At 39.0% G+C, this 19,183-nt stretch overlaps 1 protein-coding gene across 2 annotated transcripts in view; it reads left to right on the top strand.

Moving 5' to 3' along the window:
* Nucleotides 1-19,183, top strand: part of alkbh3 (alkB homolog 3, alpha-ketoglutaratedependent dioxygenase) — a 43,575-nt gene that overhangs the window by 16,729 nt on the left and 7,663 nt on the right. The window contains exon 11 of one of the 2 annotated variants that reach the window (XM_022756093.1): nucleotides 9,404-9,581. The exons of the other annotated variant lie outside the window; for it this stretch is intronic. The gene's annotated coding sequence lies outside the window, so the exon portion shown is untranslated. Of the gene's footprint in view, nucleotides 1-9,403; nucleotides 9,582-19,183 lie in introns of those variants that run through there. 2 annotated transcript variants of the gene reach the window in all.

Below are 19,183 nucleotides of genomic sequence, written 5' to 3'. Positions count from 1 at the left end.
GTATACATACCATTCTGAAATGAGCTGAAATCAGCTGCCACCTGGGAGACTGAAAGTCAATCTAAGCGCTTGCTTTGCTTTTGAGAATGTTTTTTAGGTTGAGTAAGATTAATTAAGATGAAGATAAATTAAAATAAGGTATTCAAACCCAGTCACACAAATTTATAGTTATTAGTAACTCTTGTTGTGATGTTTATGCTGACTGTGTGATGGTTCTTGTTTTACTTGAATGTTTCAGAATGTCTTTTTTGCTGGTCGACATAGAGAGCAGTGACTTCAGTCTTTACCTTTACTGATGGCCAAGATGGTGGTTCAGAGCTGTATTTGTTTGATCTGCTAGTTTAGCCTCCAGTAGATGCATCAGAGGTGATGGAGAGAGACAGAATAGTGGATGTGAAAGAGGGGTAGGTGGATAGGATGTATATTTGTAATAATACAGTATTAAATACAGTAGCCGACAAGTAATAGTACTGCATTACTTGATTTTGACTGTAGAAAAAGGCAAATAATTACTGTTACAATGAAGACAAAAGACTGTGACCAGGATGAGTTGAGTAGTATTAAAGTGACAGCACTATACAATTATGATTTACTAATCAAAAAAAGCTGGATTTAGTTCTGAATTGAGCCACAGAGGTGTACTGTTCAAACTAAACTCACTGTAGCCAGTCTTTAACTCAATTGTCCATGTACCTTTCCATTAGTACCGCAGTCATTGTAACCATGACAACTTCTTTGATTGCCCTATGTGGCTCTTGCCTTATTTACCACTGGTGCGCTGATGTTTTGTTACTCTCCCATGAAAGCCACAATGTTTTCACAAACTCCCCATTGACAATAAGAATCAAAAACCCGACAACTGTTTTCTTTGCCCCTCGTACTGCTCCATCAGTGCTCAACCAACAGCTTTGGTAACACATGACAGAATAGTCGACCGCAGGATGTATTTCTGTGCATATACAATGGGGATTTAGGGACTCAGTCTGTGTAATAGTTTTCAGCAGACACATTTCTCTGTGCAAGACCCTCTGTGTATGTGTTTGAAGGGAGCGAGTTAATGGGAAGACCCACAGTGAGTGCAGCAGGTTGTGTAATAGGTCCTAGGCCTTTTGTTGGTGCAGTGTAGGTGAGAATTGCACCATGCTGTGCCCACCCTGTACTTGCTCCTTGATGTTGGGCCTCCAGAGGCACAGATTGGGACAATTTGTACTGGACAAGAACATCACATCACTGAACGTGAACGTGGGCTGAAGATTTGATTTAGTTTTGGCACAGCGCATTGTGTTCAAGTCAGTGACACCAGTGGGTTTGTATTTTCGAAATGCCCCGTGGCAAATCTTGCACCTGCTTACTGACTACAGCTTCTTCTGGTGGCTGTAATATGTAACTTTTCCACATTGAAATGTCTAAAAATGACCAGACCTATGTTATATATTTTTTTAGTTTTATACTTACATTATTCAAAATGTTTCCAGCAATTCTCAAACCTAGAGAAATACACCATTTTAATCATGGTAATGGTCTGTTTCATTATGTGCCTGTCAATGATATCATATCCCCTATGTGCATGCGTTGGTGTTATGTTTGTGTTGTGGTCGCAAAGTGAATCACAAAGTGAAACTGCTTTATTTGGTGTTTCTACTGGTTTTAATTCCCTGGTGCCTTAGTTATGGAAAAACCTCCTTAACCTCTGGTTCATAAGTTATCAAAAAACAAACAATACAAAGGTTAGCAGTAATCTCAGCTTCTCCCTAGTCCTGTGTCTGCCGTACAGCGTTGGCGACACACTGACTTTAAATGTGAAACTGCTTTATTCAGTGATTTTAACGGTTATAATCACCTGGTCTGTTTGTTTTGGAGAGGGGGAGACCTCTGTGGATATTTCAGATACATGTAAAAACCTCCTGAATGACTGACACAGAAGGAATTGAAACAAGAAGCTTTCGACAATGGTCGTGAAGACAACAACTCTCATGATTCCACGCTATTTCACACATGTTTTGTTATTGTTTAAAATGAGAGATCTCTAGCAGCAGAAGGTACATACTGTGCATCTAAGAGTCATTATCACAATATTCATTCAGTCAAAACAGGGAGAAAAAGACTACAGGTCCTTAATATGTGTAAAATTTGGTAGATAAATGTGTTGTTCCTAAATACAGAGTGATTTAATGCAGTTTTTTATTGTACTCTGCAACTTATTTTATATCAAATACCTTAATATCTTTATCTTTTAATAATGAAGGATCAAATACAGTTTGTGATATGAAACGTGTTGCAATGAACCAACAGAAAATTATTGACTCTGCAGGGTCTCACAGCTTGAGGGTGCATGTTTTACATCTTCAAGCTTATTGTTTTGGTTCAGTCTGTTCAGCTGAACAACAATAATGAACAATCTCTAAAAGACCTACAGTGCTGTACACTGAAGTGAACCAAACAAAAGTGCATATTTAACTACTCAGGATCAGGCGCCTTCCCAGAATTGTATTTTGAGCGACTTTAAAGTTTAGATATTAAGTTTAATTTAAAATTATTCTAGGATGCCTCAATGCAGAATGCTTGCATGAATTGAGTCTGACTTAATTTAAAAGAAAATAATGCATGGCCAACTTACTGTAATTCCCCACTACACATTCGGAATTAGCCATTGTCTTCCTGTAACTGCAGCACTTTCCCAGCTCTGCCTTGTTATTGTTGACATTTTACAGTCTGCCTGGAAAGGAACTTGGCATGTGACACCACATCAAACTAATAAGCTGCCCGTCATTCCTGTGCTAGCCCCTGTTTGCTTTTTCCAGATCCTGACACCTGTTGTGCAGAGCTGGAAACATTTGGGGTTTACAGGAGCTGCATCAGAGCTTCGGTTGTTGCTAACTCCTTTTAGCTCTCTCTTCAGCCACTGGAGCCACTACATGGATCACACCCAATTAGGCCTTAGTCCAGTGGCGTTCCTGTCCATGCTGTTTACTGTGGCCACTTCATTTCCAGCCACCAGTCTCATATTAGCAGACAATGAAACTGAACCACAAGCATATTGAAATTAATCCAGTGGAGGATATATAACCATGTACTGTATATCAAGGACAGATGCAACAATGTTATGCAATCTTATAATTAAGTAGCAAACGGGTTACGTGTGTTAACAGTCTGTGTCAGCTGTTTGAGCATGTTGAGCCTATTTTTTTAACATGGCACAATATGAACTCTTGTATTGTAGAAAAAAATGTGGAAGAAAGTATTTTTTTCAGCTGGCACTTTAAAGCTCTGTATGGTCACTGTTTGATGATGAAATAGCCTATAAACTGGCCATGCAGAGAAAAAAACATTTAGCTTCATTTGAGACACCTAATAACTGCCTATTCAGACCTGTGGTGGACCATTAGTGTATTGCAGCATGTGTCTTTCAGTCAGTTCAACACTTTGATCTAGACTGAAATATTTCAACAAGTATTTGGTGAACTGCCATGACATTTTTTTATACAGACACAGGGTCCCCAGAGGAACAATCCTGTTGACGCCGGTGATCACCTGACCTTTCCTCTGGCATCGCCAAGATGTTGGCATTTTTGTTTTTTGGTGAAATGTCTCAACAACTATTCCATGGATCCCCAAAAACTTTGGTTCAGACATTCGTGCCCCCACAGGATCATTTGTAATAACCAGTTCTTTGACCAATAACCAATTCTTTGGTTTATGACTATATACCTGCAAAACTAATGACATTCTCATCACCCTCAGTTGCACTTCTGGCTAATTAGAAACTATTAGCATGCTAACACACTAAACTAGGATGATGAACATGTTAACCATTACCTGCTTAATATCAGCATTGAGATTGTTACTGTGAGCACATCAGGATGCCGTGTTTAGCTCAAGGCACCACTGTGCCTAAGTACGGCCTCACAGAGCTATTCTACATGTTTTTCTCAATTCAATGTGACCTTTGGTGACAAAAGTGCAACATGCTGAATTTTGTGAATCTCGACTTTTCTCATATTATGCCAAAAATGATCACATGGAGCTTTAAGTAATTTAACTGTTCCAGTGGAAAAAGAAATGAAAGTACTGCAGGGAAAAGCAAAAATTATACCTAAACCTAGATTGGAAGCTTTATTGTGACAATCACTGTTTCTACCCTTTGTAACAAATTTACGTTGTTTATGTTAGTGTATTTCTAATACCAAAAATTGGTGCATGCGTTTCTCAGTAAGATGAACAATTGGCAAACATCTCCACTGAAGTCCATGTTAGTGTCAGTCTTGGAAAAGCTGGGAAAGCAGCAGTCGTTTAAACGGTAATAAATTGTGGTTGTATAGAGCAGCTAATGCATGTCTTTCCTGGTAGAGCTGGATCCTAAGATAAACAGACTGTTAACAAGCTGAACAGCAGAGTGTCCATTTAGAAGAGAGCTGTCCATGAGCTTCTGCGTGTGCAGGCAGGATGTTTGCGGGTCAATAACATCTCAGCCTCAGAGACAGGGTCACTGTTGTTGTGTTGTGGGAAACATCAACTGACCTGCATCTTCCATGGAGTCAAGTTCACAAGTGTGTCATTGAGATATTTTGTGTATTTGTCTGTATGCACATCTCCAAATAGGTGTGTGTGTGTGTGTGTGTGTGTGTGTGTGTGTGTGTGTGTGTGTGTGTGTGCGTGCGTGTGTGCGTCTGTGTGCGCCTGTGTGTGTGTGTTTAATATAGTGGTAAGTGCAGTCTGAAGTCATGCTGTGATTTGCTGGGAAGCTGCTCTGGGAACGAACTGACCGATTCACTTCCCCCTCTCAGCTCTTTTCCCCTCCCTTCTTTTGGCCTTCATGGCTTCACTCCACTCTCCTTTACTGTGCCTCCTCCTCCCCCTCCTCCTCCTCCTCCTCCTGTACCTCGCCTCTTCATCTTCCATCTCTCCTTCCCTGTCTCCTATCACCTTTTTTTACGTTCTTTTATCCAGTTTGGTCAAGTTGTTTTGTTGGTCAGCTCACATTGCAGCTGCCTCTCTCTGTCGACCTCTGAGAGAGACAAATAGGTTTCTGTCCTGCTGTCCTTTTCCATTAAAATCTTTCTCTGCCTTTGGAAGTAACCATGTTTTAATGGACTGATAAAAAATAGTATTTGCTTTTATATTACCTGCATTATAACCTATTCTGCAAATTCTATGTACTTTTTAACATAACACCATGAGTGGACAATGCTATTCTTGCAATAAAAAGGTAGTGAGATAAATATTCTTTCTTATATTTATGTGATTAGTTTGCCAACTGCAGGATGAGAAGTGGGGATAGAACAAGGGACAGGATGAAGGTACTGTAGATGACAGATGGATTCAATTTATCAAACAATACAATACATTAGATTAGGAAAAAATGGAAAGAGGACTTAAATGTAGTTTGACAAAATGTTATCCGTAGGATCATCCATTTGTCAACAGCACTCAAAAGAATTAGTGGACAAGGATTCTACCTGCAACAGATGCAGGACTATTACACATGTTCTGGACCTTTCCAAGGCTACACCACTTCTAAGGAGTGAGTGGATCCATCCACTCTTTTTTCTTTATTTGGTATTGCACCACAGGCTGTGCATCTAAACAATCACAAGTGCAACATGTTGGCCTTCTGCACTTCTGTCGGCCAGGCGGCTCACACTGTTCAGATGGAAAGACCCTCTTCCCCTCTGTGTATTCTCATTGGATCAAAGATGTTATGCAATATCTCAAGCTAGAGAAGACAAGAAACTCTCATCTCCGAAATTCCATGTAATTTGGGCAGCCGTTCTCCTCTTTGGTGGTTGTTGAAAATGACCGACTTTAATTCAGTGACGCAGGTCTGGTGGGTGGGTAGGCAGGTGGGCTGGGCAGATACTTGGTATTGGACTGGATACAACGTTCTGTTTGTATTTTGTATACTGTGAAAATACTCAGTACTAAATAAATACTTGATCATAAAAACCCCATCAGAATCTTTCCTCTTTTTGGTAAAAAGCTGCAGCATTCCATGTGTCAATCTTTCATATTTTCATTTCAGTGTCTTGATCTAATTTTGGAGTCATGGAAAACATGACCTCAGCTGGTCTCAATGTGCCTCTCCCACAGTTTTCGATATCCGCCCTCTGCCCTGTGAAGGCACGTCTTTCCTGTGTGAGTTTTAGCAGCCGGCGCTAATCTCATGTTAACACACGCGTCATTAATGGCATCTTGAGAACATTACAAGTGATTGTAATCGTATGACCCGTGTGGAAACACTTCACAAGCTGATTCACGGGGGATATGTTTAAATTGTGTCATTATTTCTGTTTATATTTCACATTAACACTAACAGCAGCTTCAAATTAAAGGAATCAGAAGTGCGGAGACAAGGATGGGAACTTGAATTGGGCTTCCACTTGCAAACAAGGCAAACTGTTTTTAGGAATGCCTGGGTGCAGCTACCAGGAATCAAACCCTGAGTGTTTGTGGTGGTGGATTTAATCTGTACTCCGTCACCAACCACCTGCCCCTGACAAAACTATTTTGACTTGCATTTTAATCTGGATGTAATAATCTGTCTATCCAATCATCTGTTATCATTGGAATAAGATCACAACCGGAAGATCAAACAAATTGCAATTCAAATCAATAGTAGTCAAAACACCACATTTAACAGAGACATGTTGCGTCATTGATCTGGTAGAAGCTGCTTCAGGTCAATTAAATGTAGTAAATATAATCTCAGTCATGTCTACCTTATTTCTAAATTAAAAACTAAATTAAAAGCAACAACAAAAATTATAATTTTGGATTTAAAATATCAATTATCTGAGTGCGCATGTGGTCGTCGTGCAGCATAAACAGACACAGTGTTCCTGGATGGGAATGCTTTCCAGTCTCCAAGTCTCAGTCTATAAATAAATGTGCTGTCCCTATGGTGTCTTACTGACTCAGTTTCAAGAGAGGGAGGGGAGGGGAACCAGGCCAACCTCTGAAAGATGACATGTTTATTGATTTATACCAGCATTGCCGTCTTATGTATTTCCAAACTGAACCTCCTGACTGTTTAACACTTTATAAAGGTAACCTACTGTATTTAATAATATATGTGGGTTTTTAGCCAGAAAGCTAATGCTAACAGAGATGGCCAGATAACATTAATTAGCTGAATGTTCCCTGTAGTTCCTGAAATGCCTCACTAAAGTGAATAAGGTTATCTTGCGGTTATTCTTAAGGGCAAGATCATATATAAGTTTATGAAAATTGTCACTTATACCGCTGTTATAATGTTGCTGTTGCAGCAACTTTGCATACAGAGAATGGGCACTATATAAAATCTCTATTGTAAACCAATACAAGTGACAGGTCTGCCACAAACAAAACCTTAGTTAAGCATAAAGTATAATATTTTTTACTCTGTCAGAGGTAAACATTACATTTACCTTTTAATATAATGTAATGTAGTAGAAATGCTAGCAGTAAATTGGCCTCAAAAATCATTTAGTTGAATCAACAGCTCTCAAGACAGCTGCAGTAAAAACTTGAAAAGTTACCATAGATAATGGTAGGTAAAATACCATAGAATATTTGACTGTGTGTTCAGTACTGAGCTGTCGTCAAGATGTGGTTAGCCTAGCTTAACACAAAGAGGGGAGGCGTCTTTAAAGCTGACTTATTCAGATATATGTGAAAATAATTTAGGATTTTAGGGAGAGTAACGAGTTGTAGCTGCTCTATTTCTTGACAAACTGTCCACCCTGTACGTGTGTGCAGCATCTTAAGCTATAGCACAGATACAGTCAGCATGTGCAAGCTTTGGTTTTGGTCCATGTACCAAACCTGGCAACCTTTCTGCAACTACAAGACTTTGGGATGCTATGTGCAGTCACTGTGTCTGACTGTTGTTCATTAAGAAACAGTCCAGCTCATAAAGTCTGTGTAATCACCTGTGGCATGATATTGTAAGTGTGTGTGTGTGTGTGAGGGAAGACATGCAACACCTGAGCCGTTATGTGACTGAACAACACTGATTTCCCTTCCTCTCTGCAGTTTCCTGACATTTAGGTTGCTATGGTAACAGGGGCGTCCCATCGCAGTGGGTACAGGGTGATTTTCTGGTCCGGGAATGTGGCCTGTGGTGTGTACTTCACCTCTTGGCCCCGTGGACCTGGATAATGGGTTTTCCTGTCTTCCCTCTCTCTCTTTCTCATTTTCCACTCACACCAGGTGAAAGTAATGTTTCAGACCAGCTTACAGTTTATATCAGTCTATACAGTACGTATATGAATTTCTGTAAATGTGTTTCATAGTTTTTTTTTGTATGCAAACTTGCACAACACTGGTCTTTGTCAGCAGGCTGAAGTTTGACTGGTCTGACTTAGCATAGGCTGCATATATATACTGTACATTTAATATTTTACTAATCCCACTGAAATCTTATTATTATTAGTAGTAGTAGTAGTATTAGTAGTAGTAGATTGATCTTTTCAAGGGTGACTCAGAGAGGGGAATTGCTATGCACTCTCTGGCATCCACACAAAGCCATTTTAATATAAATTTTTATTATAAAAGTCATGCAAGTATGCACTAGTAGTTAAATAATAATGAATAAACAAAATTCTGGATGCAGTGGGGGATATGTTTGCAATTTATTATCAGTGTTTGACAAATTTGATGCCAGAAAGTTATATGATTTTACTGTAAAATCAGGTACCCTAGAAAAGAGTGTTCCTTTATTCTGAATCTGAAGCATAATCAGTGATAGATTGGATGTATTTAGCTTCTGCAATATGAAAGAGAGTAGCTAAAGCAAGTTGTTGTGTATTTGTGTTGATAGTTGCTGACAAAAGCTCTGTATCAACTTGACGTACGACTCCCATCTCTCACCAGATTTGTGCCTATTTATAATCTCTATTAACATGAAATTGCTCATCAGTTGAATGGGTGGGTGTGTGTGTGTTCATGAGTGAGAAGGACAATGTGTTGTATCTGACTCTGTATGCATTTGTGTTCCCTAATTAGAAACGTGTTATAATGGTGCCTGGCTGATTGACTCAAGTTTGATTTAGATTTCACAGGTACAGATAATCATTGTATTACCAAAGGCAACCACCGTGTCGACTGGTGCAGGTCTACTTGTGGACAGGATCATAGTGACCGTTGGCTCCTTGGTTCCTATCTCTGCACTGTAGACATCAGGTCATTTACTGTCTACCTGACACTGCGCATGCACCCAGGGTGACTGAACTGTAATTAAGTGTAGCAAAAAGACACAAAACAGTTGTACATGGATCCAGGACACACTGAAAGAAGTAGCTTAACTTCTTCAGATGTGTCTCAAACACTGATTATGCCACATTTACAGAAAATGACCGTTGATTGCCGTTAATGTTCTGTACTTCTCCTTTCTCTTACTCTCTGCTTCTTTCACTTTCTCTCTCAGACTGTCTACCCCTGCAGTTTCTCTTCCTGTTAGCAGTGTTCACAGATAAACACACACTTTTTGTGTGTCTGTCTCCTGTGGCCTTGGTGTGACATCAGTAAGGACGAGGACTGTGGGGATGAGAAGTTTGACCTAAACCTTATTTCAGCATATTTGAATATTAGAAAGTCAGAATATACAGCACTAATATAGCAATGATTCATGTAAAAATATACAATTTTAATATGATGTAATTTAAATAACAAAATTAAAGTCTTAAAGTCTATTTATCACCTGAAGTTTGAGTTATTATCAATTTTGTATATACAGTATATAGTTAGCGACTATTTTTCTCATTTGGGCAAACAGATGCAAACACAAAGTTAAAATATTTAATGCCTGCTGGACAGTGACGAGTCAGTCACTCAGGCAACAGTTTCTGCCCCTTTTCACCACCAGAATTACTTTGTCAAAAATTCATCATACTCATGTATGTGTCTCTGCCAACAGTTGTCTTCCTGTACACCATCCGAATAATTGTATTCTGGTCAACTTCTTTAACAATGAATACAATTCTTTTTATTGTTTGGTCCTGACTCAGTCACACTATCTGTCATTTTTTTTGTCCCACATTTTTGAAGCATATAGATATGAATTTGCTTTATTATATCAGGGAGGCAAACACTCAAATGTTTGTCAAGTAAGCTAAGTTACAGCTGCACTGCTTGACATGTATTGGAAAATTCTTACTGTGACATACAGCTTTACTGGTGTGTAATCTATGCCAATCAAAGTAATCCCATACATTTAGCCCTGTAACTCTACCTGCCAACTACACACAAACATACAGTACACGCACACAATCTAGTGAAAGTCAAGCCTGCTTGTTAATTACAATGACTCCATTTAATTCCTTTTGCAGTCGATGCCCTTGCTTCCAACAGTGTTTCATAACCAGCGCTGCAGTATTTATATCCACATTGTATCACTGATACTGGCTCAAATCCCAGTTAAGGTCTCATATGGAATCTGCTGTTGTGTGCACCTTTGAAAGGGACCACTGTATGCGCAGCCATTTTTAGATACCAGTATATCCCAATCAAATTCATTGTTACATCTTTGTATAACTATTGCAAGAAAATAAAGAATGTATTCATTTTGATAGCTCCTTTTTGAAGCATGTTTCACAGTGCAGGTTGCACAGTCAGTTTCTCAGAGGGGTGAGACTGAACCATTCTCATGTGCCATAAAATCAAAACAATGAGCAAAGAGAGGCAAAAACGCTGAAAAGCTGCAGAGTTGGGCAATAATTCTCTGAGCTCATCACTGCGGGCAATCTCTTTTTTGTAAGGCTGCATGTAGTAATTGTATTATTTGTTATTATAAACATGAATTAATGGAGATTTAAAGACAAAAAACAGTCTATTTCAAACCATGTTTAGTGTGGGCTCCTGTATGTGTGTGTGCAGTTGGTGGTCGTGCAGTTGGTGAGACAAGAGTGGTGTAGGTGATCAAGGAGAGGATTGTGAGGGATTATTTCTCAGCTGCCTCTGCCCATGCTCCCTGCTGGAGGTATTCTCCTCGAAATGCCATCAGCTGTTGGATATAAGATACAGGATGAGATAAGAGCAAGGCAGGACCAAGGATGACCTGTGTAAGAGGATGAGTCATGGAGTAGTCGTGGTATATCCTACAGAAATCATTATATACATGCAACCAGCATTTTATGAATGAATATCAGGGCTAAACCACTGAGATTTCTTTGATTTTTTGACCTTTAAATTTCATTCTTTGCTGTCCAAAATCATTACGAGCAAGATTTAAAATCTTATCAACATTTGTGGTTGTATCACCAAAAAAAAAACAGACATTGTGACAGAAAGCAGCTCACACTGGGATTTTCACAAGAATTACATAATTTTTCTACAAACAGAAACTTAGATCAACTAGTGGTCTTAAGTAAAAATTGAGTATTTCCATTTTATGCTACTTTTATACTTTTACTCCACTACATTTGAGGGAAATATTGTACTTTTTACTCCAGTATATTTATGTGGATGCTTTAGAAAATATAAGATCAATTAATGAAATATAATGCATTATTATAGTTTAAACTACCTAAAAGTATATAAAGAAATTAATATTCACTCCACTTCAACCAAGTACAACACTAAAGCACTGCTTACATGTTAACGTATCAATAATTATGGCTCAGGAATAGTAAAGACCCTCCGATGAAAATCAAGTTTTTAACCTTGTTAACATGTCCATATGGCTGTTTTTTGTAAAATAAGTAGTCAACTTCATGACTGAGTGTTTCCACCTTGGACTGCAGTGAACCAATGACTCATGAAAACACATTCAGACAGCCAGGGTTTCAAACGTCAATCCGGTCAACTCGTGTATGTGTGTGTGCTGTTGTGTGTGGGGGGGGGGGGGGGGGGGGGGGGGGGGGGGGGGGGGGGGGGGTGGGGGGGGGGGGTGGGGGGGGGGGGGGGACCTTGTCAGTACAGAGAGAGAGAGTTAGCATTAGCACAACCACTAACACTATGTCAGCCACTGACAGTTACAAGCTAACAAACAGACGCTAACTGTCTCTGGTTCTGGTCTCAGACTCCTCATCTGAGTCTGGGTCTGACTGAGGCTCAAACATGTGGCTGAGTCTCTCTGATGTTTCCTCCTCTAACCATCTTGATGCTCTCTGCTCTTTCACCTGTCCACCTGGAGCAAGCAGGTGGTGGGCGGGGATTTCTCAGATTTCTCAATGAAGTATGAGAACCAAGAAAACCATGTTAAACAAAATATTAATCATAGCAGAGGATTTTACATAGCTTAAAACATTTCTGGAAAAGAACTTTAAAATAACATCAACAGAGGCCATTCTGTGTGAGTACTTTTACTTTTGGAATTTTATTACATTTTGATGCTGATACTTTTACTAAAGTAGTTTTACTTATAGTTAAATGTTGAATACAGGACGTTTACCTGTTATGGAGTATTTATAAAGTGTAATATATATGTTAACTTAAGTGAATTATCTGACTACTTCTTGGAACAGATGCCAACAGAATAATTTGAAAGTTTCTGAATGAATAGAGTAAAAGATCTGTACAGGTCTGGCTTTAATTTTTAAAGCAAGTAACAAAAATGTGGAAAATGAGATCATTTTCTAACATGAACTGTATTATGATTATATTATTGTAATATTATTACTGTATGATATTTGTTAGGACAGTCACTTCAATTCAAACAATGTGACTGAAAGATGAGTGTGCAGTGCAAATGGTTTTCTTGTAATTGTTTTTGCCAGACTATGTCCTTGTGTACAGCACATGCAGCCTTGGCAGGATCTTTTAGGAAAACAAGTCATCCCCAAGGACACTCACACACACACACACACATACACACACACACACACACACACAGCTTTTGGCCCTCTTAGCTTCAGCTCAATACACTCCTCATTCTCTCCAAACATGTCAAAAAGCACGTACGCAAAATCAAATGGGTGGTGATAGGAAATAAAACATCAAGCATACACATGCATGTGTGCATAGACACCCCTGCGCCACACATACACACACATCCTCACACACACACACACATATATGGTTAAAAGGGGATCGAAAGTGTCAGGTGATGTCACTTGACTGGCATCTGTTTGTTGGCTTGATCGTGGCTGACCTTAGATAGACTCAAAATAGAGCAAGGGGGTATTTGCAAGTTCAAATCCACGACTTACAACCTGGCTAAGTGTGTGTGTGCTGGCATGTGAGTATGAGACAGGAAACAGGATGACTTGGTGTCTGTCTAACCCTCCTGAGGTGTCATCCAAGGAATGCATGATGAAACGGGGGCAGCCGTTTTAGGCCATAACGTCACCCCTGAAAACTCTGCAAAGGAAAGCCTGTGAGGTCAACCCTTGAAATGCAAAAAACCTGTCACCTCAGCGCAACTGATCGTACGATGCATGACATACATGCCACTGTTGGTGATACTTAAAGTTAATATTAGTAACTATGGATGACACTCTGCAGTAATGGATTATGATACAGTTTGTAGGTGTGTGTCACTGATTTATCCATCACCTGCTTTCATGTATGTGTATTTGAAAAGTTCATTTCTCAAAGCTTGATACATGATACATACTGAGAAAAACACATTTTTTATTGCTCTGATATACAGATGATTCCTCAGTTTGAATCACCAAGTTCAAATAATAAATTTGTGTGTTTTCTACATTTAATCTGTTTTCTGAGCTGAACTTCTGCTTTAAAGTGTCAAAGGCAATGTTGATACCACAGCTCTGTTTTATGACATGGCCCCTCTCTGTTACCAACATGATGTTACAGACATTATAAAACAAAGCCATTGTAGAGGACCCAGGCGTCCAGACCATAAACAGGCCTGTATTCATTCAAAAAAAAAAACAGAGGAGGCTGCGTTGGTGGGGGGGGCATATGTGATATATGTACATATATTGAATTTCCATATAGGAAATACTGTATATCTACATATAAAATACCAATATGTATGTTTATATATGTGTGCTTATATATGTTATGTAAATATATATCCATCCCAAAAGCCTGTCAGTATACGTTGATAATATACAGTATGACCCAAAAATCTGAGACCACTTTCCCAGAATGGGAAGATAGACATTAAACTAAATATACAGTATATTGTTGACATATATGCTTGCAACATGTTATACCATATAAAATTAATCATAGATATATTTAATAAAAGTACATATACAAATTTTATTTCATGTGTTATAAAGGTATATCTTCATAAATCCAGAGGATGTTTATATGTGACAATAATATATCCCCTTATAGGTGATATGGCAACATCACTCGTGACATATAGGGACATATATGTCATGTATTACATTTTCTGTATGGGTTGTTTGAGGTATTGGGGAGACAATGACGGCTGGTTTGAGTAATAAACCATGAATTTGAAACCTTATCAAACAGCAACGCACTTGCATAGTAGTTTATAATGTTATCAGACATGATTTTACAGCTGTGGAAAGTCGATTTATGCGTCAGCACTTAACACTCGACAAAAGTTTCATTCCTAATTTTTATTCCTTAGTGATAGAAAATAGCGCAGTAATTAAGCAGAGTGGTCAAACTAATAACCACAGAAGTACGTAGAAATGAAATGTTCAGTAATATTTCTCTTTCACTGAACACGGAATCAGTTGAATAACAATATTTCCTTAGTTCATTTACCGGACATGTTTGAGGAAGTGGTGAGTTTTCCAGTGGCAGTGAACTATCACTCTGTGCGTTAGTCCTTGATGTCACCCATGACATTACTGTATGTGACAGCAATAGTCGTGACCCTCAACAAACAAGAGGCTGTAAAGTGACTGAGCATAAATTTCATTAATTGAACACCTCATCTTGTCTCATGTTTCCCTCACAGTTTGGTAGGTTGTGTTTCTTGAGCTTCTGACTGAGCTGAGTTTGATATTTTCATGGCAGAGGTAGAGATTTCTGACATGAGTGTAAAAAATCAAAGTGGGTCGAGTGGCTCAGGAAGCCATTTTCTATCATAAATCAATATGTCTCCAAACAGATCAGAAAACATCTGACCTGTGTTATATGTGAGGGAAGAAATCTTCCCTGGCACAGAGTCAGCTGCAGCGTGAATGTAACTGACCCAGCCAGTCTACACCCCCCACCTCACCCCTCCACTCCACCCCCAGCAGCAACACTGATAAATTTCGGTTAGTCATTATGGTTACAGTTACGATGACATTACGTGTTGACTGCGATGATGCTGGGACTGCTAAGTGTTTGTGTTTCCTCATCTACTGTGACTGTAACTACATATAAGGCTGAGCATCCTGTGTGATCCTCTATGGCCTACGATCTTGTCGTCCTGTTCTCTTCAGCTACAAGATTATTATTCACATTATGTAGCCGAGAAACAAAATGTACCTTATACATACAGTATATGAAATGTCATGACTAGAGCTACTAAAATGTTGATTTTAAGGTAAACTGTTAGTCATGTAAATAACCTTAAATAGCTTGTTTGACCCGTATCCCTGCGGCTATGTTACTCAGATATATCTGGATCAGACACATTTATTTAGTAACTCAACTATTTTTGCTTATTGCATATTGACACTTTGATGATAGACCAAAACTAAATGATCAGGTATTTCAACAGATTTCAACACATTTTTGCAGTTAGGTTTTTGTATCGACTGAATCATAGTAAATATGACAAAACTGAAAATTTCTTACAAAGAAACTTTCAAAATAAAACAACCGTTTTATACATTATGTTTATATCTTTTCAATAGTACTAAGATGAAACCACAAGTGGCTCAGTGGCATTTATCATGTCTAAGGTGAGGTGCGCTTTATTATAGGTTAGGTAGACTTTATTGTCCCACAGTGGAAACTTGCGTCACAATGCACATGCCCGCAAGTACATAAATCATACATACAAACCTGAAACATGCGGAGGGTCACATGTTGAATGTTAGAGGGTGATAAAAACAGTTATTTCAGTAATAAAAACAGGTATAATAATGAAATGTGATAGAAGACACTAGTTCAAGTAATGAAACCAGATATAAATCTAAGAATAAAAAACAGTGGTTTTGATAATAACCTAATACCAGGTATGGGAGATGGGATGAATGAATTCTTATACCTGTTCATTCAACACTTTGATGTCCTGAACTGTCAGCCTGAGGACAGTATCTCAGATTCTGGGTTCAAGTGGGTCATTCAGACCCTTCTGAGCCTCCCTAAGCACAGGTTTCTTGTATAAGGACTGAAGATTGTAATGTTCTTTTTTCCCCATGATCATCATGGCCGTCTGGAAGACCATGCAAGCTTAGACTTTAACTGTATTGCCAGGTTACCATGCCTGACTTGTGAACCATATGGAATTATACTCTCTAAGATCATTTGATAAAGCAGAAACATAAGTTTGCTATTTACTTTGCTGAAATCTGAGCTGAGCCTTCTCAAGAAGAATATTGCACATCCGTTGGAGCTTAGAACAAAGGTTTGCCATTTGAACAAACTGTGTGTGTGTGTGTGTGTGTGTGTGTGTGTGTGTGTGTGTGTGTGTGTGTGTGTGTGTGTGTGTTTAAACTTGTAAATCACACAGATGTGCACTAGCCACTGAAGGAGTGTTGGCTGCTCTTCATTAAGGAGTTTGGAATGATTCCTTTGATTAACGGTATTAGAGATTTGACTGGAAAAATCAGGGCCGTATTTAGTTTGTGTAACATTAATTACAATGCTATAATTTGTCATCTATATGTCTTTGGAAAATTAAGTGTGATATCATGAGTACCACAAACAAATAAGCCACAGTGAAAATGATTCATCGCCTTTACAATCCCCTGTGGTTTCAGTCAAAACAACAAATGTTGCCTCTCTTAGTCACGGCTCTCGTTGCCGTTTAGTTGTTCTTTTGTAAGAGACAGTTCACCTCTCCCTCCCTCCCTCTCTTCCTCCCTCGCTTTGAGTTTGTTTTTGGCTACTGTGAAAAACTATCACAACCCAGTCTATCAATACAGTGCAAGTAAACATCATTTATTAATAAACTTCATTTGGTACAGATACACTGAGATACTTCCATAACATTGCAGCCTACTATATGTGGTTTGTGGTTGTTCGTGAATGTGGATGCCAAATGTCTCATGGGAGTGCTGTCCCTTGACACAGCACTCCTATCTGCAGTGCCGGAAAACTCTGCTGGAAAAACATGATCTTCATAGGGGCTGATGGAGTCCTGTTAATAGTCTTTGTTTACATTAATTATACTAATTTAAATGGTAATAATGTCAACTAATATACTAATGTCCTCGTTCCTTTTGTTGCACATTCCCTCTCTCTCTCAGGTGGATTTGTGTAATGATTATTGTGCATTCAGATTATTGTTGTGTGCATAAGTGGCTGTCACGCTGAACATACACAAGATAGAGAGAGATGAGCTGGTTGTACCAGCACAGAGACTGTAATCACTTCCCGACACTGTTTGTCTCTCCTGTGGTCATGTTTACATATGTACAGTATTAACACTGTAAGCAGAGCTGCTGTCAATGTTTCTCTCCACACACACACACACACACGCACACACACACACACACACACACACACATACACACATATACACACACACACACAAATCAGGGTGAGTGCTGGAGGATCTCGCCTGCATATTTAATTTGACTGAAGATAATGTGCTTCTTTTTTGTGCAAGAGAAAATCTTTGCTGTATAGACTCTATTTATTTGGGCAAGTAAGCCACTTATTTGACCCAGACAAAGCAATGGTTCAGTCAAATATAAAAACTAGTGACTTTGGGGCTGCAACAATGACTGTAAGCAGTACATAAAACATTGGTTTCTGTTTCTTCTATGTTAACAATATTAAAAAGAAATTGAAATCTATGGTCATCAGTAGATAAAGAGCACATAGGACTCTTCTTAAAACTCGCTTTTATCGTATGGCTGATGTTTGTTGTAATTGTTTCAATTATTTATCTTAGTTAGTTTCATGTTTTTGATTTATTACTTTTATTCCTTGTTTTGACTGTAAAGTAATGTAACTGTGTTTTGAAATGTTACACCTTGCGACTGCATTCAAATTGCAAATTATTGCAACATTTCTCCAGTTCACTGCAAACCTTTAGAATTACAACTTAAACATAGTTTTGTCTTATTTCCTCAATGAGTTTGCAAGCATTTTTCATATCCAAAAGTAATATGATAAAAATAATTAAATGAAAATAATACATCATATATTCAATATTTTTTATTAATGTGTCATTATTTCTTATTGAACATAGTTCACATGTAGCCCACATCAGTTATCACCCCATCACCAAGACTGAGAAAACCAACAGTTCCCACCATGAGCAAGCACTTGGCGACAGCGGAGAGGAAAAACTTCCTTTTGACGGGAAGAAACCTCTGACAGAACTGGACTCATGGTGGGCAGCCATCTGCCTCGACCGGTTGGGTTGAGAGAGAGAAATAAGGGAGAGAGGGTAAAGAGGAGGGGGAGAGAAAGAGAGAGAGAGAGAGAGAGAGAGAGAGAGAGAGAGAGCAAGTGTCTGTGCCGCTCTCAAACCAGTTCTCCTGACTGCGAGCCGGACCTTTGGCAGTAGAAACGTGAAGAACTGGTTAGAGATTAGGCAGCAGCTTCAAACTGGCCCTTGAACTGCCTTGATGAAATAGGTTAAGTATGTCACAGGGCTGTCTAATAGTCATTCTTATAAATGCAAGTCTGGGTCTAACTTTAACTCACAACTTGCATCTATAAGAAGGATTTGGAATGAACTGGCAATGTGCTGTCCTTTTTCTTTTTTAGGTTGCCGTTATTATTATATTAGTTATCTCGACGTTTAAAGATGGAAGTCACTCGTTTTTTAACTCTTCGGAAGAATTTGCCAATTCTTTGAAATATAGTCTTCCGGCGGGCTCCACCAGGGCCGGTCTTGATGTCGTCAGCATCACTGGGTTTGATGGCAGCTGCAGCTCCATCGTTTAAAGGGATGGACACTGCAGCTTCATCAGTTGGGACAACCTCAGATGATGGTCTGTCATCAGGTGTGTCACTGGCAACTGGCAAACAATCAATGTTTGTATTGTGATTGAGGGGAGCAGTGGTGCCTGGCTCTTCTTCGAAAGGTGTGGTTGTGTCTCTGACATCATGAAGGTCAGTTGCTGCTGAGAGTCCAGGTGTCTTGTTTGGCTCTATAATGTGCTTGGCAGTGGAGCTTGTGGGAGATGGGTCTTCATCATGG

Source organism: Seriola dumerili, unplaced genomic scaffold (assembly GCF_002260705.1).
Source record: "Seriola dumerili isolate Sdu_G_001 unplaced genomic scaffold, Sdu_1.0 BDQW01000242.1, whole genome shotgun sequence".
NCBI lineage: Eukaryota > Metazoa > Chordata > Actinopteri > Carangiformes > Carangidae > Seriola > Seriola dumerili.
The sequence above is the reverse complement of the archived record's forward strand: the minus strand, read 5'-3'. Positions and strand labels throughout refer to the sequence as shown.